This window comes from Sus scrofa, chromosome 2 (genome assembly GCF_000003025.6).
Source record: "Sus scrofa isolate TJ Tabasco breed Duroc chromosome 2, Sscrofa11.1, whole genome shotgun sequence".
In the NCBI taxonomy this organism is placed as follows: Eukaryota; Metazoa; Chordata; class Mammalia; order Artiodactyla; family Suidae; genus Sus; species Sus scrofa.
The window spans coordinates 16,336,120-16,359,367 of record NC_010444.4 but is presented as its reverse complement, the minus strand read 5'-3'; the positions used below and the strand labels follow the sequence as shown (position 1 = coordinate 16,359,367).

Sequence of the window (23,248 nt, the reverse complement as noted above, 5' to 3'; positions counted from 1 at the left end):
CAAGAAACAGGCAGTTCAGAGATGTCCCAGTGCAATCTTCTATAAAATGAATGTCAGGCTGCGAGTACCCAAGTGTGTATAGTACCCTTCCATCACCCTTTCTTCTTTCCAAACACCATAAAAAACACAGCAAAAGGAATGAATGAATCTAAGCTACTTTAAAATCATAGCAAATGTCCAATGATAACTACAAATTTAAATGAGAAAAAAATGCAAAATTCTCATAGTTTTGTAACTTGTCCAAATTCTACATTCAAAAAGCACTAGGCCTCTTTGAAAGCCTCAATTCTTAGACTACGTCATTATCACACATGTGCCTTGAAGAGTTAATAGAAAAGCCCATTTTTTTTCCCCTCAGATTCTACAAACCTTGATATGCATATTTAAAATAAGAATCATTACTGTGGGATTACAAGTACTGAGCTTTTACACTAATATCTATTAGTATGAAAATGTATTTAATAACAAACAAAAATACTATGCATGGATTTAATATCTGAATATTAACATGTAATGTATACAGAAAATAAATAAAGAGGAGACTAGGACTGGACCTGGAGGTACTGAGAACTTGACACAATGAGAACAGGAACTACTGCAGCTCCCTCCATTGACATCGTAAAGTTGCCACATTTTCTGGGCTCTCTTTTGAATTAATGTGGCATCTGTTCCAAGTACAGCATGCTAACATTTTACTAAAAGATATTTTCATTCTACATTTGTAACTGGTTTGCTTTTTATTTGAACTCCTGTTTTATTTCAGTGGTCATTATTTCTTTATAACAAGTTGTCAATTTGGCATTCCTCATCTATCTCCCCTGAGCACAAAAAGGGTGGGGAGGAACCATCAGCTTAAAACCCTCTAACAGCAATAATTACAATATGCTTTGCATATAGATTAAATAAAGAAAATAAGCAGCACAAAGATTTTTGTGGGCTTTTTAGGATCAGGTCCTGATAAGCTAACGGCATCTGTTCTTTTCGGAAAAAGAATTCTGCTCTGAGGTATTAGGGGGGAGGGCAGTAAACAAATACTAAATAGAATAATTCAAGTTACAAAGTTTGGTCTCCTGAAACAACGATTTCAATAATTTGCACATATCCAACTCCATTGAGTGATAATTGCTTTTTAAGACAGCCTCAAAAATGCTGCAGCAACAAGCCAAATACAACCACTTGTACTTAACATGCATGCTGCATACTCCACAATGTTACGTCATATCAGGCACAGAGAAGACGCTTACCAAGCTATCCTGCGTTCTATAAACTGCCTAACAACAACAGAAGAAGGCACTGCCATCTCCATAGTGGGAGTAGGAGCTGTGAGCAAAGGCCAGCTTTCTCCCTTTGGTCACATCAGAAGAAAACAAATAAGGCCTATATTTCTGTCTTTTAAGCTAACCTCTCTCAAGGCCTTTACTCTCGATCTTTCAGCCTTCACAGAAAGAAAGGCTATTTCTTTAAAATTAAAAAGCCATAAAAAGATTACTCCAACTTAAAACCCCCGCGCCTTCTACCAACTGTCCTCCAGGTGTCCCTGGGGCTACCTCTGCAGAAGAATGTCCTCACTAGAACGCTCCAAGTGGGGGCACCCACCCTGGGGGAAACGGGGGCCATGGGGAGAAATCATTACAACGTCCTGGGTTTTTGTTTTGGTCTTTCTGCCCTCTCTTGGGCCGCTCCCGTGGCATATGGAGGTTCCCAGGCTAGGGGTCGAATCGGCGCTGTAGCTGCCAGCCTACGCCAGAGCCACAGCAACGCTGGATCCGAGCCGCGTCTGCAACCTACACCACAGCTCACGGCAACGCTGGATCATTAACCCACTGAGCAAGGGCAGGGATCGAACCTGCAACCTCATGGTTCCTAGTCAGATTTGTTAACCACTGTGCCACGACAGGAACTCCACAACTTCCTGTTTTTAAATCTCATACTTTTTAAAATTTCAAATTTCCTGTATATTTTCTAACATAAATAAAATACAAGGTTCAGGAAATTATATATAAATATACATTTACTGGTGGCTGTAATATTTAAAAGTTTGGATACTATAGGTTAAGAAGACCAAAACTAGAATGAGACAGGCTCTGCTATTAACTTATTCAAATTCTTGTCTCTGCCTCAGTTTCACCATCCACGACATGAACTGAGCCCTTTCACACTTAAAAAACTACGATGAGAAATAATAAAATACTCTTTAGAGCATGGTCTGAGCCACACAAAATGAAAAACACTATGAATCCTACCAACGAGAAATACCTTTAACTTGGCTTGTTAAAACTAGTATACTGCTAAACCCTGTCAAATCCAATGCTTAGAAAGGCCACGCTTTAGTTTTTCACCAAATAGGGGTCTAAATACGTATAAAGCACCTTAGATACAAGCACATTCTAGGATTAGAAAGGTTTTTCAAAAACTTTGACGATGAAAAACTTATCACCTATGAAATAAAATTTTTAATTTAAAAATTATGAAGGTAAATTACGATTAATAACCTTATCAATAAGTCAAAACTCTCAAAGCCAGAATCAAAAGATATTTAATGTAGATTATAAGGTCTTAAGTAGGTTTTTTTGAAATACATATGACACCATAAGAATGAATTGTTGGCATTTAATAAACTTTTGGCACTTCCAATAACCCCCCCCCGCTTTTTTTCCTGCTTTAAAGAAATGCTGGGTTACCAGTATAGCAACTTAAGGTGGGTGACTGAGTAGGGATAGGATGAGAGTGAGGTCCTCCAACACTACACATGTGAAGAACTAATTCTTAGGCAGGCTATCTGTATGCCAATCAAACAAGCACTCGTTTGAGTTTCTATTAATTAAAACAGTACAGGTATTTTCTTAGTTTTAAAACTCTTATTGTACAAATGTTGAATGAATGCCACCTAACAACAGGAAGAGAGACTACCAGTTTAAAAGAAGTTATGTGAAACCACAACTGATCTCTTTATAAGTAGCAACCAGAATAAACTAGCAGAACTTAATTCTGAAATGATACCTCCTAAATTACTTGTGCAGGACAGAGAACAGTGTTGTTATTTTACATCAGTTAACATTCTTTAAAATTTTTAAAATAACAATGACAATTTCCAAGGCATTAGGTACAAGTAAAAAGAACTTCAATTACTTTCTGCCCCATAAGTCATAATCAGTTTAGGATATCTGGTTCATAATCTTAATGTTTAAAACTTACCCACCTCCCTCCTTTCAACTTCACTCACATTTCCCACCTGAGCTTTAATTTGAAAAACAGGCAAGTTTTTTAACAAGCCACCAGAAAAAAGTAAACTTCAAGAGAGTAGTATGGTATAATGCTATGTATTTTTAAAATACATAGATACTATATACAGTTAAATGCACAGAAAATTTTTAGGTAGATGAGAATAGGATAACTTTAGCTTTCCACTTTACATATATCTATATTGCAAGTATTAGTTTTCTAATTCCAATGCTCTGCCTTTAAATATTTTTAAAACATTAAAATAACATTAAATATTAAAAGAAAAGATACTTACCATCAAACCCTCTACATGTTGGTAGTTACGTAAGGAATAACTGAAATAGCCAATGCAAACTATTTGCACCTATTAAGACTGTGTATAAAACAACCTACCATGCTACAGTGCCCCAGTTCTAACCTTTAAGACACAGATATTAGAACCCACTCCACATCAGCACTGTGCTCAGCAACGGGCAGATAACGGACAGGACGCACAGTCTTGCAAATGCCTTCAGTTTCATTCCATTCCAGTGCTTACAATTTCCAAAACATTCAACCTAATTCAACTCAAATCAGATAAAACATTCTTAAAATGATATATCATAGCTGTGGCCATTTCAGTAAATTGAAAACTTCTTTAGTAATTCACTTTCTAGGTTTCTACGGGAATTACACAGTTAAATACAGCATTATAGACACTTAAAAGGAGGGGCTCTAGAATCAGACCTGAGCTTGAATTCAGACTGTATCATTTGCTACCTAAATGACCCCAGGGAAGCCTTCATTTCCTCATCTGTAAAATGGGGGTAGGATAGCAACAGTAAATTCTCAGAATACTGCTGTGAGAATTAAAATGAAATGAAATCCTATATGTAAAATGGTTCAGCGCTAAACATAAACACAGTCAGCAAATGTTAATTATCATTATTAATATATAGATAACCCTAAAATACAAAAAATATTCATAACTTGCCAAATCTAGTCTTATCTGTGCCATTTCTCTGAGAACAACTACATATATTTGTATAGATTTGTACATTAACACATAAAAATACCTTTCAACAGAAAAGCCGATAGTTCAAACTTTACATTATCCTAACACACCAGTACATTTATGATATATATACATATATATATGATATATACACACAAACACAGCAGCACTTTTTGTCAAGAAATACACTGCAAATACATGTTAACTTGTTATGGTTGCCAAGGGAGGGAGTGGTATGGTAGGAGCTGGGGGTTAATAGATGCAAACTACTACTTTTAGAATGGACAGACAATAATGTCCTACTATGTAGCCCAGGGAACCATATCCAATCTCCTGGGATAGACCATGACGGAAATTAATATTTTAAAAAAAGGATACCTATGTATAAATATATATGACTGAGTCACTTTGCTATACATTAGAATTTGGCACATTGTAAATCAACTATAATTAAAAAAATTTTTTTTTGAAAAAAGAATTTGTCGGAGTTCCTGTCATGGCGCAGTGGAAACGAATCCGACTAGGAACCATGAGGTTGCGGGTTCGATCCCTGGCCTCACTCAGTGGGTTAAGGATCTGGTGTGACTGTGGCTGTGGTGTAGGCCAGCGGCTACAGCTCTGATTAGAGCCCTTGGCTGGGAACCTCCATATGCCGAGGGTGCGGCCCTAAAAAGACAAAAGACAAAAAAAAAAAAAAAAAAAAAGGAACTTGTCTGTTGGCCATGGGGAGGGGTCTAGATCACCAATTATCATTCTAACTCACACATTTGAAATTTTTAATATATTAACATTGTTTAAACAATATAGCCAAATATCTGAGAATCCAGCCATCTATTAGTGATTAAAAACTCAACTAATATGAATTTTCATAGTCTAGAAAATAAAGTACATTCATGAGTGTTGTCTCATCTACTCCTTTTAATAGCACAGCGAAGCAGGCTCTCACCATTATCCCCATTTTACTGCAGTACTGGGAAAACTAAAGCCCAGCTAGTATGAACTTCCCAAGAGTGAACAGCTAATGATGGGACTGGTCTTAAAGCCAGGTCTTCTGATATCGTCACAACTGTTTCATCTACATTGGCCTGGGATATTTCATTTAAAAAAAGATAGAAAACTGTGCTCAATAATTTAGTATGTCAGAGGACTCCACAGAGAATTACACATGGCTGCCCAGTTTTACTCTCCTTATTTCCAACTTTGGTTATTTCAGGAATCACACAAGTGTGTATAACTATAAAATATAGATAATAACTCATCCAAACTTTCTGCATTGGCCAATTAATACCAGAGACCATTTTCTTCCTTACATTTAGATTTTTGAATTTAACATCTTTATAACCACTAAATTATTTTCATTTTAATATTAGGTCTTGAAAAGTTGAGTTAATATAAAACAAATAAAACCATTCATAATGTGGAAGCATATCAAATCAGATTCCATAAATTTACAATATGTCTAAAGAATCTAATATCTAGTATACAAATGTTAACAAGTTTCAGTTCATGTTTATGAGGGAAAAAAGGTTAGTATTATTACAGTGGGTTGGTTTGTTGTATAAACAAGTACTTAAATAATTACTACCAAAGGCAGAGTTTCTTAAATAAACATAGCAGCCTTCAGCAATAACATTCGAGGGGCTCTGCTAGAATAGACACTGGCCAAGCAGATAAGAAAGACACTTCCCTGATTTCGCATATGCTCAAACTAAGGTACATACATCACAACTTATGCCTACATTTTTCAATATTCTCAGGTGTCCCTTTCCCTTCTCAAAAAGCTAAAAGCCACGTAGATAAAAATATCCTTGAACAAGTTCAAGAACCTAAAAGAAGTTAGAGTGTCCTAAAAGAGAAAAATAATGTAATGACTTATGATTTCTTTGAACCTAACATTTTAAGTACAACCCACAGACCTGAAACTACATTTTCTTTCTGGGGCTGCTCACTGGCCTCCAATACATTAATCCTGTAACACTGTGAACTGTGGTGATAGATTGGTTCATGCTTCTGAACATAAGAGAATTTTTCCAAGGTTACATACACTGTGACATGAGAAACATTTTTGAAGCATCTTATTTTCATTAATCAACTAGGCTGGATGTTGTAATAGTGCACACATTATGAACAAAAAAAAATTTCATTACCTTTTGAACTTTCCAAAGTCAACTAAAGGCTGTGGCACAGTGGCAAACAGTACTGAATAGACAGCACTGAATCCTGGTCAAAATTCTGCTACTGGCTGGTTGTCTGACTTTTTGCATACATCACTTACAGAGAAAGTGAGGTGCGAAGACATTTTATGTGGTAAGGAACTGCCACATCATTACTACAGGCCAAAAATCCCAAGGCCTTGTCAGAACATCCTGGGTTTCTGATCAAATAATAACATAAAAAGGGAAAAATGTAAAGCATGCTTTAAAAAAAAAAAAAAGTAACAATAACCACTGCTACTGCTGCTGTTGCTAATTCTAAACATTTGCTGAATCTTTAGTATGTACCAGGCACTGTGCTAAGCACTTTTACACATTTTAACATTTAATCCCCACAACAACACTGATATTAGTTAATAAAGTGAAAACATCAGACCCCTCGAAAGGACAGAAATTTTACTTTTATAAATACAATTAAATTGTTTGAAAATACAAACAATTAAAGAAATCTTACCTTTTTCTCTTTCAGACTATACCTCTGAGTATTAAATTTACAATAAAACTACATACATTTTCAGGAATCTATCTTCCATTTATAGAATACTGAGATTCAAGATGTTGACAATCATTAAATAAGAATAAAAAACTCTGAACTTAAATACTGGCCCACACACAAAAAACCATCCCTTTCATCCAAATTTTAACTACTGAATAACTGTCCCCATTCAAAGAAAAGAGAACAGCATATCTATCAGGGCTACTAGGAATCAGTTAATGATCTAATTATAGAGACCTCTATCATCACAGACAAAAAATTTACAATTGCTAAGTCAAGTTTTGAACACATCTACATAAATATATTATTTTACACCTAAATCTTACAGTAACTGATTTCAAAAACAGCAAACTCATCTAAGGTAAACTAAAACACTAAGGTGTTTCTGAAGACTCACTTTAGAAATACCAGCAGCAGAATAATCATGATATTAGCGATCAAACTTTACTTAGCAGAAAGTTCTTAGAAGCTTGGGAAGCTGTGTATAAAATGGAGTAGACAAGAGGGAAGGGTTCCCTGTGCTGTTTAAATCAACTACAGGTCCCAGCATGCAATGCTCTAATCTGGAGTTAGGCAAAACCCGCAAAGCATTTTGGGACTTGTAGTAAGTAAACCACTTCATCCCATCACAGTAAGTTTCAAGAAAGTCTGAACTATCCAGCACAATTTGACTAGATCTTATTATCAGAGCCTAGTCAAATTCAGTTATAGTTTTTTTTTTTTGTCTGCTCTAGCACAGATTCTTTAGCATATAATGGAAAAAGTATCACTTAACATTTAGATCCACATTTCACATTTTAAAAAACCTTATATAGAATAAGCATATAAAAGAAATCCTTAAAAAGCAAAAAGATATGTACAATTTTTAAATTATATTTAAGGAGATAATCTTTAAAACAATTTTTTTAAGTTTGATCAGTTTCAAAGCCTTCTATTCCCCTCCAGGAAAAAAGTCATAATTGGTTTACCAGGTTTTCTCTTAACAGACTTTCAGGTTGTATTTTATAAATAATTCTTCTTAAAGAAAATTCTCATAAGGAAACATTTCCCATATCCTAATATTGCCCACTAGGAAACATATTCTTATAGTAATACATGCACATAAAACCATCTTTCTCTCTCTCTCTCCCTCCCTCTCTCTCTCACACACACACACAATAATACTTAAGTTTCTCTTTTGTCAAGTCCTTACTCAATATTTACACCCTCATTTCACGTACAAATATTTGGGAAAAGAACACTTAGAAAAAAATATTCCAACTACAGACCCATTTCCCTCATTCATTGACCTCTGGTAAAAACACAAAAGTTTTTTTTGTTTGTTTTTGTTTTTAAGCTATCAACAACATGTCCAAACCCAAGTGGATAACTTTAAGCTGTAATTTATGTATATAGTTTCCACATACACCCCTATTTTCTGCAAGATTGAGGAAGGAGGCTGGGAAGGAACTAAGTACAATCTGCATCAGGAGGCCTAACACAGGTGGTGGGTTATTTTCAGGCAACAGCACCTTCACAAACATGCTGTGGAATATAGTCCAAGAAATTCCTAACAAGGAAAGATAAGATGGCACACAAATTTAACACAATCCAGCTAAAAATCACCTGCAACACATGCTACTACATTTCATCATAAAAGTGACAGGATACTACAGGATCTGAAGCTTCATCAATACAATATACTGTCCATAGGCCAAAGATAGCAGTTGCCATGGTTACTATCACCCACTTTTATCAAGAAATTAGTGTCATTTCTCTGAAGTTTTGGGTACTTATTTAAAATTCTTAAAAAAACAACAGTTTAGGGTTCTGACTCTTAATTGAGTGAAAGAATCAACTACTGTTTGATTTGTAAGTATGCTGCTTTGGAGATGCACATGGTTAACAATACTTGGATCTGCAGCAGAAAAAAATCAATTCCTCTCTGCTGCTCCTTCTCCTCAAGTACTGACAGTTTGTATTCTCAATGCAGCCAAAACAATAAAACAAAACCCATCTTTTTGGCTTCTGTGTTTAAGTTATTTTTCTCCCCTAGGCCCATAAACAGAGACAAAATAAGGCCTAGATCATCAACCTGTTAGGCCCCTTTCCTTTCCTATCTCAATATTATGGGTTCACTTTTTTGTCTACTTTAAAAAGTAGAAAAATATTTCCGTAGATGATTCCAAAGTATAGACAAGAATAGTTTTCTTCAACCTGCTGGGTTTTTTTGTTGTTGTTGCTTTGTTTTTAATAAGGGGGGTGGGGGTGTGGTTTGCAGGAAGGGGAGAAGTAGAGGGGCATTCAAACTGCCAGATAAGTGTCTAGTACAAGAAAGCTGCTTTAGAAAAAAGCCCAGAGGAAGACTGAAATGCACATACTTCTAAGGGAAGAGTTCTCTACTACCTCAGTTTAAGACTGAATTGACAGACAAGCAATATAAAAGTTATTCTTAAAGGTCTATTTCAACATTACAAAAGATAACTATTCAGAAATTCAATACACAAATAAGATGATATAAAAGCCTAAAAAAATAATGTGGCCACATACACACAAAGAAACAAAAGAAGGAAACATGCCACTTAAGAAATAATTATCTACAATAAATTTAATGCAGTGTTAACATATTATCTCTTAAAAAAAATCTCAAAGCAGCAAAAATACACACTTGGTAAAGTTAAAGTGATCAAAATATATTGCTACACCCCTAATGAATATTTAGGGCCTCCAAAAAAAAAAAAAAAAAAAAAGCCCATGTACAAAAGTTCTGAAAAGTCAACATAAATCATTAATATTTCCCAGCACAAATTAATATGAAGATTCAAACATGCTTCAAAAAATCAGCTCTGAATATAGATATAAAGGAACTCTGTCAAAGGTTAGAGACCTAAAACTTTAATCCCTTCCTTTTCTCCCTTTCAATAGTAACTAAAATACAAAAGACTTCGGCAATAAAATACTAAGGATACAAAATTTGAAAGCATATTACTATAACCTTAATGTCAGTATTTCCTCAAAAGAAGCTTAAATATTCACTCTGTAAGATGAAAAAGTTAATATTACCCTGAGATGTTTCATTTTTATCTAGACAGTTAAATGTTTTTCTCACCTTTCACAGAAGTAAGTTTCTAGATTTAATTTCTAATTGAAGCTATTTCATAAACAGCAGTCAATTCTAAAATTTAAGGTACTATATACCTTTTGATACTCTCAAAAACATAGGGACTCCCAATTATCTATACATTATTTTATTTTATTTTAGTCCAATTTTGTAAGCAGAGTCTATTAAGAAAAGTAGAACTCAAAGCTCTAAGCATTAAACTGCTGGGTTATTTTTACACAAATATTTCGGTGCATTTCTCTAGATTTGAGTAGTCATTTCCTTAGGCACCCCTCTAAGTTAGAAAAGCAAAAATGATATATACCCACACACACCTAATACTAATGCTATAGATATACATCATTTTCACTTTGAAATAAGTCCGAAAGGTTTAGTAAGAATTTTTCAGAAAGTTAGCAGAATCAATCAAAACAATCAAAATATTAACTGTGACATCTGTTACTCTGTGTTATTAAGATGCTATAGAAGAATCTGGGAACTTAAATACTCACTAAAATCAATTTCTATCACATCAATGGAGAAGCGAAGAAAAACTTTAGTGGATACACATTTCACAGGATCTACAAAAGGAAAAATGATCTTTTTTTTGAATTGGGGAAACTGCCTAGGCAGCATTTTTTAAACAAAGCTTCAAAACTATAACAAAGAGGTTTTGGTAACCACAGCAGTATTAAAAAAAAAAATTAATAAAGTGTTCTGGGTGCACTTTTAAAGCACTCATTTCCCAAACGATATGGAGAAAGTTAATATTTTAAAGACAGAAGTTTCTATGTATTAATTAGCTACCTTTCTCAACAACTTAACATCTGCATGGCTTCTGACAATTTACAAAGAACTTTCATACATATTATCTCATTTGCCCTTCTGAGAAAAAAAGTACAGTATTATTCCTAGAAAACAAAAAAATTCAAAGCAGGGTCATCAAATTTTCCACACATTACTAAGTTTTTAAAATTCTGAAATAAAATTTTACAAGCCACTACAGTAGCATACTATTTCCAGTGATAAATCAATTCACCTAACACTAACAGTTTCAAAGGCCCATGTGCTGTAAATGCTGTGAAACTACATTCATCTTTATCCAGTTATTGTTACATGTTACTAATGGACACATCAGCAATGACCCATACTCAGAGATATAACTTTACTTACATTTCAAGAATTGCAGTCTTTGGGGGCCAACTTAAATACATCAACCATATATATTTACAAAGTGAGTATCTAAGAATTTATTACTGCTGTCCATAGATTGGGAGGAAAAGCACACAAACACACAAAGCCTAAAAATTCTTCCATACAGTACCTCCCTTTCCAAAATTTCAAGTACTCTATATCCCATTTGTATTAATATTATAGGGAATGTCCACAAAGCCTAAAGTCCCAAATCATACCAATTACTTTTGTTTACAGCCATCACACACGAATTTTTAAAGTGTGTTCAATACCCTACTCACCAATATGAGCCTAACTCCTCTTTGAAATAAAATAATTCTAACAAAGTTCTGTACATAAGGGCAGCATCCTTAAGCTAGCATAATAAGCCATCTACTTTGTGTGGTACTGTAAACAGGTAAAAAGCAGTCAAAAATTTCAATTTCAAATAGTAAATGGAATTTCTCAATGGACTTACTCAAAATCTTTCTGGAGCTTTAAGGTGTTAATCCTGCTGCTTAGTTGAAGCTAAGTAGAGCGGTAGTAAGTAGCAAGACCCTCAAAATTCATGTTTCCTTTATCTTGCTGTAGCACCTCCTGCTGGACAGCATTTAGAGTTCTTCATGTAAGCAGAAGAAGAGTATTTCTGGGGCAGCTCCTTCCAGATGACTGAATGGGAAAAAGGATGGACCCTTCAAAGCCAAAAGAAACAGGGCCCTGTCCATCACTTATACTTCTTAAGAACCAATTCTGGCATAGGCAGGAGTCTTTTTAATCTACTACTGTTCCAGTTCCATAACGACCTGCCTGAGTCCAAAGTGCAACATGCTTAAATAAAGCTTGCAAAATTATCTAGAAACTATGTTAAAAAGCCTTCAGAAGCACTCAAGCAAAAGACTATTAAGGCCATCCAAGCAATATCAGTCAGACTGCAAAAACTATTCTGCTAAGAAAAGCAAAAATATGACATAACATAAAGCACCTGGAATATTAACATGTTAGCCAGAAGTTTGTGTTTTGAGAATTTCCTGCACTATTACTATGCTCTTTATCTAAGAATAGTTGTACACCTCCAAAGTTTTAAGTACAGTAAATTTTTTAAAAACATGAGCGTAACTGCACACAAAATTTTCCTCTTTGCCATTAAAACACGTGTTCTGAGCTTTTAAAATGTATTCTTCAGACATTTTAAATGGTCCTTAACAAGCTAGGATTAAGCCCACGATGCAGAGTCCATATACAAATGGAGACAGAAAAAGAGAATAGAAAGGAACTTACCAAAATCAAAATGAATAATAGTTTTTCCAGTAAAAATGGAGTAACAGTTTCCTATAATGCTGTGAAACCAAGTAAATTGTGAAACTTAAAAAAGGGGGGCAGGGGCTTGTCTTCAAAAATCAAAAGAAAAGCTGAACTATTTATTCCTATTGCCCAAACAAGAGTGAACATCAAATGTAAACAAACAACACAAACCCTGAAAAGTTCACTTAGATGTTTTAGCCCTAGTTCCAGTCCGCTTATCAGGCCCTCAATGAAGCTACAGATGCTGATGAGTATCCTCTCTCAAAGGAGATATTCAAGCTCTGCGCCCTAAAGAACCCCTATAAAGTGTGCCTATGAAAAGGCTTCCTTCCTAGAGTGCATAACTGCTTTAAAAAAAAAAAAACTTTCATCATCCCAAATTAATCTGATTCTAATATTCAACTATCAATTATTAACACATAAATGTTCTTCTGTAACGTCCCCAGCTCAAGCATCTCCATTCCTGACACTTACAATTAACAAAAAAAGAAAAGCACAGCTCGCACCCCAGCTATGGGGTAAATCTTTGAAATCCAAAACACAGCCACAAAGTTCACTGTCAAGGCCAGTGCTGAGGCCCACACACGCCCGGACCTTAACTCACATCTGAAATTCTAGAAAGCCATACTTGCAGAGACATCATTTAAAAACAACACAATGTGGACGTGCAGAGTAAGATCCTCTACTTCAAGACCTAAACAAAGAATATTTCAACATATGACCGGAATATGATGACACCCGATTCACCAATGAAAACAAAACCTGCCTACCATTAGCAGTCGTACCCTCATCTCAACAACTCAACTACTTAGAAATCACTCTCGGCACATCTGCACCCCACAACCGGCGTGTGGCCTTCTCCGGGGGTGCAAGCCACAGACAAAGTTGAAAGGAGACATTCTTCCCCCGGTGCCCAATCTCGGTATCAAACCCCTCCCCTACCAGGGCCACCTTGCTGCTACCCACCATCGCGAACGTGGTCAGGGGAAAAAAAGAAATCCTAACAGCACCGCTCAGCAGAATAAAGAGACCAAAGAGAGGATGACGAGAAGTGTTGGGAACTGCGTGCACGGCGGGGCTGGACCAAACGGAAAGAGTCCCACTCCGCGCGCCCCTCCCCCCGGCGGGGGCGCGGGCGGGGGAGGGGCGGCCGCGGCCCCTCTCAGAGCGGCCTGCGGGCCCCGGCCGGCGCGGGGTCCTGGGGGCGCCCGGCGGCCGCGGGCGGCGGGGGCGAGTACGGGAGGGCCGGCCCCGGGGTGAGGGGTGCAGGCAGACTCTCCGGAATAACAAGTTGCAGAAGAAGAAGAATAAGCGGAATTTCCCCAACGCTGCTCCGGCCACCCAATACAAATGCACCAACACACACACACACACACACACACACACACACACACTTGGGCCCGGCAGCGTCAGCAGCCGCAGCTATTTTTTTTTTTTTTAACCAGATCCCTCAGTCACCAAACAAGATGGATTTCCAAAAAAAAAAAAAAAAAAAAAAATTAAATAAATAACCATAATAAAAACTTCCCCCGACAGCATCCCGGGGGGGGTGGGGGGTGAGAGAGCCCCGGCGACCATCCCTGGGCCAAGGGAGAGCCCAAGGGGGCGGACGAAGCTCCGCGCCCCCCGCCCCTGCCGTAGGCCCCCTCCCCGGCCCCCCGCCGGGACAATGTGACGCCCCCTCCCCGCCACCCCCGGCGCGCCGCCTCTGTCACCCGCTCCGGCCCAGCACTCAGCGCCCAGGCTCCCGAGGCTGCTCGTAAACTTACTTCCAATTTATCCTGGGGAGGGGTGGAGGGCAGAGGGGAAGAAGGGGGAGGCAAGGTTTTTCCATTGTCTTTTTTTTAGGGGGGGAGGAATAGGAAGGGCACGCAGGGGGGCGCCCCGAAGGGGAAGTTATAGCTCAAATCTCAAGTTGACTGAGGGGTCCTGCCGAGAACACCCCCCTTTCCCTTCTCCCTCCCACACACCCCTCCCCTCCCCCTACCTCCCCCCCCACAACAAACTCCAAGCAGGCAGCCCCAGTTCCTCCCAGAGACAAACACCAGAGACAAGACAGAGAGAGAGAGAGAGAGAGGGAGAGAGAGAGGGAGAGAGAGGGAGAGGGGGAGAGGGAGAAGGGGGAGGGAGGGGAAATAGAGCTACTCCAGAAAAAAAAAGAGAGAGAGGAGAGTGAGGAGAAGAGAGAATGGAAAAGCTGGGATACTGCACCCTCCTGCTGCTGGCTGGCTGTCCCCCCTGGCAGCTGGAGGCAGGAACTCTGAGCAGGAGAAGCAGGAGGAGGAGGAGGAGGGAACTCTTCTTCATGGGGAGGGAGGGAAGAAGCTGGAGCTGCTGCTGCTGCTTCTGCTGCTGCTCTGGGCCTCTCGCACTTTTTAGATATTAGTGTGTTAAGATGGTAGGTTGTTCCCTTCTCCCTCCTCCTCCTCCTCTCCTCTCTCTTCTCTCTCTCTCCCTCTCTCTCTCTCTCTCTCACTCTCTCTCCCTCTCTCTGGGCTGTTTCTTTCCTCCTCTTCCCCAGGCAAGGGGGGGTGGGGAGGAGGGGGTGGGGGGAGGAACTGGATCCTCCTCCTCCTCCAGGAGAGACACACACAGGCCCCGGGCCGGAATGGGGTGGAGGGGAGAAATCAGAGCAGCAGGAGAGAAACTGTGGGAGACAAACAAGCCCAACTCTTCATCCTCCTCCTCCTCCTCTCAGCAGCAGCAGCGAGCACCACCAGCCCATTCACCACCCGGCCCCGGACCGCAGCACCTCCGCCGCCTCAGCCCGGGGATCCCTCCGCCCAGGCCCAGACACACTCGCCCGCGCGGGAGCCCGCCGCGCGGCCCCGCCGGCCCGCCGCCGCCGCCGCCGTGCGCGCCCCCGCCGCTCCCGAGAGCCGGGCGAGAGGGACTGGGGCTGGGAAAGCGGGGACGAGGGCGGGGGGAGAGGAGGCGCCCGGGTAGAGGGGCACAGCGGGGAGGGAGGGGGCCGCCGGGCGGAGTTGTACGGCGGCCGGCCCGGACCCCCGCGCCTCAGCCCGCGGCTTCGGGAGGCACGGGCCCCCACCGGGGGCGACGGGGCGGCGGCGGGGGGGGCGGCGGGGGCCCGCGGCGGCGCTCGGGCGGGCGGACTACTTGACGTGTCGGTGCGGCGAATTTATTTCACTTTGCCTAAGGAACGGGGTGTGCTGCGGCCCCCATTGCCTAGGGAAAAAACCCGGATGTAAAGTGAGTGAAACTAAACTAGAGTGAAGTAGGGCAGCAGCAGCCAAACTCCAGTGCAGCGGCGGCGGCGGTGATGGGGCTGAGCACGGAGCGGCGGCGGCCAAACTCCTTTGCCGCCGCAATGATGAGCCCGTGCAGCGCTGCAGCTCGGCACCCATATAGCTGCAGCTGAGGCGAGGCCGGAGCCTGCTGCGGCCCCCCCAACTCCGCGGCCCGAGCCCAACTCCCCCTCCCGCCGGCGAGAGCTGCAAAGGGGCTCCGGAGCGGCCCCAACTCCCTCCAGTGCAACAGCAGTTTGAAGGGGGGAAATAAAGCCGCGAGGGCAGGGACGGAGAGAAACGATGGGGAAGCACTGCAATGGGGGAGCGTGGTCCAGGCAACAGGAGAAAGATGCAACCTCAAGTCAAATGCAACATGCAATCCCGGCCGCCGCTCGCCCGCTCCCTCCCCTCGCCACCCCGCCCCCTTTCCAAATAACTACCCTTGAACCACTTTATTAGCAGTACTTAGTCCCACACTCGCTTCGGGGAGGGGCAGGAGATGGGGTCCTTCGCTCACCTTTATTTATTGCTGCTTTCTCCCCCCTCTCCATGTTTTTTATTCCTAAGTTCTTTTGTTCTAAGGGGGATGATGGCATTTACTTTTCTGCTTTGTGTAGCAGGGCAATCACTGGGAATCGGCCACGTATAATCCGGCGGTTTGTCATATTTTATTAGTGAAAGTATTTTATGCCTATTCTACCTCCAAGGACTGTAACATGGAGAACTGCAGGGAGGAAAAAAAAAAACATCAGAAGAATTCTTGTTTTGAGAGATTTCTTGGCGGGGCGGGGGAGGGTGGTTGGTTTTGTTTTTTGTTTTTGTTTTTTTTTTCTTTTTGGAGGGGGTGTATTTAGATTTTTAAATCGATAGTTTTCAACTTAAAAGCTGAATGTTTTTGTATGGATATACTACTAGATTCTAGAATAACCCCAAACCACTATAACGGGGGGAAAAAGTCCAAAATCTTAGATTTAAAAAAATATATATCCCTACTGGACAGTGATATTATCTGTTCTGTGCAGCACGCTGGACTTAATAACGTAGCGTTGGCCTTCGAATGTTAAATAACAATGAGCCCCAACCTCAACTGAATACAAATGGGGGGTGGGGGTGGTTTTGTTTTTAAGGCTCAGCACTTTTGTAGCATCTGCCACTACGCATTTTCCAGGCATTGATTAGCCATGCAACTCCCATAGGCATGAAGTCCAGGTTTTGCAGATAAAGAGCAACAGTGGTGAGATGATTTGCCCAAAGTGAGTCATTGACAGAACCAGAAATAGTCGTGGACTCTATTTGTTACTAGTCACATCTTTTCTATTAAATAGGATTTCCTCCAAGAAATAAACAGTGTTTAAAAATAAATAGACTGTTCTTTACCTTGTTATGTATTTCCACCAGAGGTGCTTTGAGATCCTTGGCCATGCAGGCATTTTCTTCTGTGACCTGCAAGATTAAGTTTTGTTTCTCAAAAAAAAAAAAAAAAAAAAAAGCAATTTAAAAAAAATTCTGATTTCTTAAAGCTAAAAAAAAAAAATCAAAATATGGGCTTCATTTTACACATGTAAGCCATTTAGTACTCTAAGCTTTACGTTAAAAAAAAAATTAACAGCAGAAAAAGTGTGTAAAAGTTCGAGACTGAAAATGAAAATCCCTATAAATGATTCAGGAAGTCTGAATGAACTCACAGTGTTGTGAAACTAAACCCATAACGCAGTCAGTATGAATAACCAAAGGACTGGTTGGGTAGTGACACAGCTTTACCATCTAGAGATAACTCTAATGTATCTAAAAGATGAGTGAAGGCAGGGCCTTTCAAGCAGGACCCACTAAGCACTGGACCATAATCTAATGGTGTCATTTCAAATCAGCCCAGGCTGTCAAATTTTTTCCAGAGCCAAGACTGCTTTAGTGTTCTTTCTGGGAAAAAAAAAAAAAGTTTAAACTGTTACAGAATTTCATAGAAAAAATTAAGAAACCCAAATTATGCCAGAGAGTGTCAATGTTATTGAACAAGGGTCAGCAAACTTTTTTCTGTAAATGCTCAGATAGTAAATATCTTAGACTTTGCAGACCATAGACTCTCTGTGACAATTTCTCAACTCTATGCAGTTGTAACCCAAAAGCAGCCATAGAAAATAGGTACACAAATGAGCCTAGATGTGTTCTAATAAAGCCTTTAATTATGGGCTCTGACATTTGAATTTCATATATTTTTCATATGTCAGAAAAACTCTTTTTTCATCCTTAAAAAAAAAATGTTAAAACATTCTTAGCTCATGGGCCTCAAAAAACCAGGAAATGTGCTGGGCAGTCATTTACCAACCCAGGTTTTAAAGACTAAAGCCCCTGAATTTCTTCTACCAGAAGTTGCTTGGTTGTTAAGAAGTTTGAATAGCAATCAAAAATCAGTGTCATGCAAAACCATGTTTTAGATATTGACATTTAATCAAAATATTTTAACTGAATAATTGTCTAACAAACTCTATGAAATAACTATCAAACTCTACAAAAAGGAATTCTCTAGCTTGTGATTCATTGATAGACCACGTTTCCATTTATATACTCTTCCTCACTCTAAGATGGTGAAGAGGATTGGACACCAGTGGCCCTGGATTCCTAGACTTAAGAAGTATCACTCCTTTTCAACTAAGCCACCTTAGGCAAATGACTTAATCTTTCAGAGCCTCAGTTTTTCTGTCTGTAAAAAGCAGCTGTTGATACCCGTTTTATGGGACTGTCGAGAAGACAATGAAATAATTCATGAAAAGTGCATAGCACAGTGCCTGGCACATGGGACCACATAACACATCTTTTCCTGTGCCTTCAAATTCACTTTCTGAGTTAATGGAACTCTGGTGAGTGTAAACACATAGAATCCCAATAGCTTGTCAGTCCAGGTGCAGTATATGGCGTCTGAGGAGGCTCAGGGTGACTCAAGGTTGTGATATATTTTGATGAGTCTTTCTCAAGCTCTAAGTCTGTATGTACCTGACATGGGGCACTCAGTGGACACTAGCTGAGTGACCTTAGATAAACAGTTAGGGCTTCTGAACCCTGCTGTTCCTCATACATAAAATAAAGATACTATCTTGTGGACTTTTGAATGGGCTAATAGTCATGAATGCTAAAGGGAAAAAAAAGATAATTAGTATAATTAGTGACGATCCCAGAAATAAGCCGAAAATTGAAAGTTTACCATCAGAAACTCCTTTGAGGTAAATCATTCAACTTTCAGAATAGCAAGTACACAGTGACTTTAGAGTTTGCTCCCCTACCACCTAGTTACTCTCCAAAAACAATTTAATAGTCCTCAAAACCTGGTTGAGCAAAGATAAAACTCAAATTTTGAATTTTGTTAAATATTGGAGTAGTTTTTAATTTTTATATAAGCAGTCAAATCTGTCAGTGTTTGCTTATATATTCCTTCTGTTCTCTTTCCTGCCTTCTGTTCCATGCTTCAAGAGGTCATCCAAAGTCCAAGATTAGAAAAATACCTACAGTTTTCTTCTTGTATTTTTAGTCTCTATTTTTTATATTTAATATTTATTTATATTGATGTGTATATACATATATGTGTGTGTATGTGTGTGTGTAGATTAGGAGATAGGAATCCAAACAACTTTTGCTAGGCAGAAAATAATTAACACTGGGCTCTTATTGGAGAATATAAAATGTCATTCAAAATGATCAAAAGCTCGCTCCCCATAAGGACTATCAGTCTGATGCAGAGATACTGTAAATATAGGGAAAATATAACAGAGGCACTGTATATTATTGTATCATAAGGAAGCATTATATATTAGAGAATAAAGTTTCTTCTACATTTTCTTATTTTACAGTTTTGTAGTAACATAGCATACACCATACCTTAGATATTAAGGGCTTTTGTACTTGTATTTGTGTATGATTGTCTCTAATATTGGGGAATTTGACAGTATTTCAAATAGGCAATGAACCCTTCCCCCCAAGGACTTCTTGAACAGCTTTCTCATCCACTCGTTTTCCATCCTTCACTCAACCACTATCGTTTTTTCTACTGCCGGCTGAAAAGTAACCCCATTGTCTCTTAAAAGGTCACTCTAAAGATTTGAACACTGTCTGAAAACCTTACGGTCCTACCTCTTCATTGAAGCAGGGAGGTAACTATTGGAGTTCATCAAGTCTTCTTTTTCAGTTATTTTGGGCTGGAATAAATGAAAAGCTGGCTTGTGCCAACAAAATACTTAAATAAGTAGAGGAGACCTATCAATGTGATTTATAAAGAATTATGACAGAGAATCCCCAAGGACTAGCAGAAGTTGAATGTTATGTTCTTTCTCCCCTCTGTCTCAATGGTTTCTGATCTTTTAAAAATCTTCTCTTTAACTGTCCTGTGTGTGCCCGTATGGTAAGCTGAAATCATAATTGGAAATGGGTGAGATGTCACTGGTAAATAAATAAATGTTGGTGGAGAAGCAGTCAACCCTCTAGAGAATACCTGCAATTTCATTACTTTGCCATAATCTCCAAGGTCAGTTTGATCCTAAGAAACTTCAGGTGTATGTGTTTAGTAGCATGGACTAGACCAGGGCTCCTCCACTTGTACTATTGACATTTGGGGCAGATAACATTTTGTTGGGGGGGGGGCATTGAAGGATATTTAGCAAAGCCCCTGGTCTCTACACACTAGATGCCAGTAACACCTCCCCCATAGTTGTGACAACTAAAAATATTTCCAGACATTTCCAAAAGTCCTCTGTGTGTGTACTGGGGCAGGGGCGGATTTCAGGTGGTGAAGGTTGAGAACCAGTGAACTAAACACCACAGATAGATGTAGGTGTGTATTTGTGGGTGTGTGACTCTATTCTCCATAGAAGCAGATCCCAATTCCCTACCCCAGAAGTAACTGAGGTGGATCAGGAGACCTAGGCTGGATCTGGTGTTAAAAACTAAAGTGGGAGTTATGACATAGCGGAAATGAATCCTACTAGGAACCACGAGGTTTCGGGTTTGATCCCTGGCCTCACTCAGTGGGTTAAGGATCCAGCGTCTCCGTGAGCTGTGGTATAGGTTGCAGACACGGTTTGGATCCCCTATTGCTGTGGCTGTGGTGGAGGCGGGCAGGAACAACTCCGATTAGACCCCTAGCCTGGGAACCCCCATATGCCTTGGGTGCAGCCCTAAAAAGACAAAAAAACAAAAAAACGAAAAAAAAAAAAAACTAAAGTGATTACAATTAGAGCTGCAGAAATGTCTGCCTTAAAGCTGCTGAGCTGCTAGAAGTATCACAAGGAGATCCTCCAAGACTGGGGATGTGGAAAGAATTTTATCATCTTGTTATTTGCACCTTTAGTTTATCTGTTATCAACATAAATAAATTGTATTGTGGGCCTTGAGCTAGGACGTTATCTAGTGGAAAGCATTCCCAGATTGAGAGTGTGAGAACCTGAGCTTAGGTCTGGGCTCTGCAAATGTCTAGCTAATCACTTTATCTCGCTCGGCCTATTTCCCTGTCCAAAATGGGGAAAACAATAATACTTAATCCTCTGGGTTGTTGTGAAGGTCCAAGCTGTTAATGAGAAGTCGCAGGGCTTATTCTTGAAGAATTAGGAACTTTGGAATCATACAGTCCTGGGTTGACCTTGAGCAAATGATGTACTATTGTAAGCCACAGTTTTCTTATGTGTAAAATGCAGAAATAGTTGTACGACTTCATAGAATTGTTATGGAGGTTAAGTGAAATAAATTATATATGTGCTGGATAAATATTATTATTGGTCTTTTGCATCATATTGCAAAACTATATATATATATATACATATATATATATCACTCTACTGTTGTTTTTTTCTGCAAACATTGATACCTGGCAGTCTGAAGAACTGATTAATACATCTGTACAAGTGAAACCCTATTAGGAATATGTTACATTCCAAACTCCAACCAAGTGAAAGAGCATTAAACTGTAGAGTGCTACCCTCTGCCTTCCAAGTTAAATCAGTTAGGGCACAGGTTTGTTGCAATGACATAAGGTTCTCCTCCCCTCATTGAAATAATGTTCTAATAAGTTTTTCACAACCTCTGTATCACATAAAACACATGGGGTCAGGCATAGCATGCCCAGCTAGCACAATGTATGTCCATCCTGAACATCTAAATCTGACTAGTGCTGCTGCAAAATTCACCTTTCCCCAAAGCATTGGCAAATCACAATGCAGTCCTAAAATGGGGTGCAGGGAGGTGTTTTCTAAGTTAAAATATAAGTATGGGGAATCTGAGGGTATCTCTTATATAAACTTTTTTAATTAAAGTATAACATTTACACAGAGAGGTACACAAATCACAAGTCATATTCATCAGTAAATTTTCCCAAAACAAACCCCAGCTACTTAATCACTGGGTGTTTTTAAAGGTCTGAGAATTCTGCAATAAATATGTGTTTTATCATTAGGGGTGTTTAAAAAAAAAAAAGGTTATCATGATTTTGAAAGGAAATAGATTTCCTAGAGGAGAGAGCAACTGCCTCTGCTGTACAAATGTGATTTTGCATGATCACATAGCAGTCTTCCAAAACAATCAATTGGAATCAGAAGGCCAAAGTCATGTCACCATTTACCACTTGATAAATGAGTCTGGACAAGTAACTTCAAGTGCCTCAGTCTTCTCATCTGTTAAATGGGGATAATAATAGAGTCATTATTAGGATTAAATGAAATCACACTTGTAAGCGTCTGGATGAGCTCTGGCACATAAACTCTCAGTAAATGTAAATTATTCGCTCTTTGGGATGATGCCCCCATGGGACAATAGGAAGAAAGTTATGGAGATCTCAAGATTTCTTTTAGAAAAAAGGAACACTTTGCACAGAAGAGGAGCTGGATCAAAATAGCTAAGGGGTGCTATCACTGATTCCCCAGGACCATCAGGGAGGGTGGGTCTGTGGGAAAGGGCAGGGGATGAAACCTGAGACAAAGCAGAGTACCTGGAAGTGGCAGGCAGGGTGCTGAACCAAGGAGCTGTAAAGATAGTGCACTTCTGAACAGAAAGCCACAGGGGTGTGCCTGGCATCCAAACAGGACATGACCTGATTTTTCAGAAACCAGAGTAAGGTCTAGGAGTGATTGTTTGTTTGATGTGGGCCTAGAGAGAGGAACGAGAGCAGAAGCAGCCACAGGAATCATAATCCCAGGGGTTGGATCCTTGAAAGGCCTGTGCACTGAAGGAAGGGGATTCATTTAGGACTTTTTCCATGGCTAGGAGACTGGAGCAACTTAGAGCTTAGGGATGACCTCAGATGCATCTCTTCAGGCCTGGCATTCCTTCACACTGAAATACGATGGAAGTGTGCACTTGAATCGATTTGGATCCTGAATGAGAGAAAGATATACTACTAAAGAAGAAAAGAATGGAGGCAGACTGAATCTCAGAACCCAGCCCCGGCAAAGAAATCTCCTCCTCTGGGTGATAGCAACAAAGAGTTACCCCAAATCCAGCCAGTAGACCGATTTGTCCCAGCTGGACCTTAGAGTGTCCTTATTTCTT

General features: G+C 39.7%; 1 protein-coding gene across 23 annotated transcripts in view; it reads right to left on the bottom strand.

Moving 5' to 3' along the window:
* The window catches only part of PHF21A (PHD finger protein 21A), a 202,164-nt gene extending 184,760 nt beyond the window's left edge, over positions 1-17,404 (bottom strand). For 4 of the 23 annotated variants that reach the window (XM_021083122.1, XM_021083135.1, XM_005660963.3 and 1 more), the window contains exon 1: positions 14,691-15,248. The gene's annotated coding sequence lies outside the window, so the exon portion shown is untranslated. The other 19 variants (XM_021083121.1, XM_021083136.1, XM_021083129.1 and 16 more) reach the window with 11 other exon arrangements.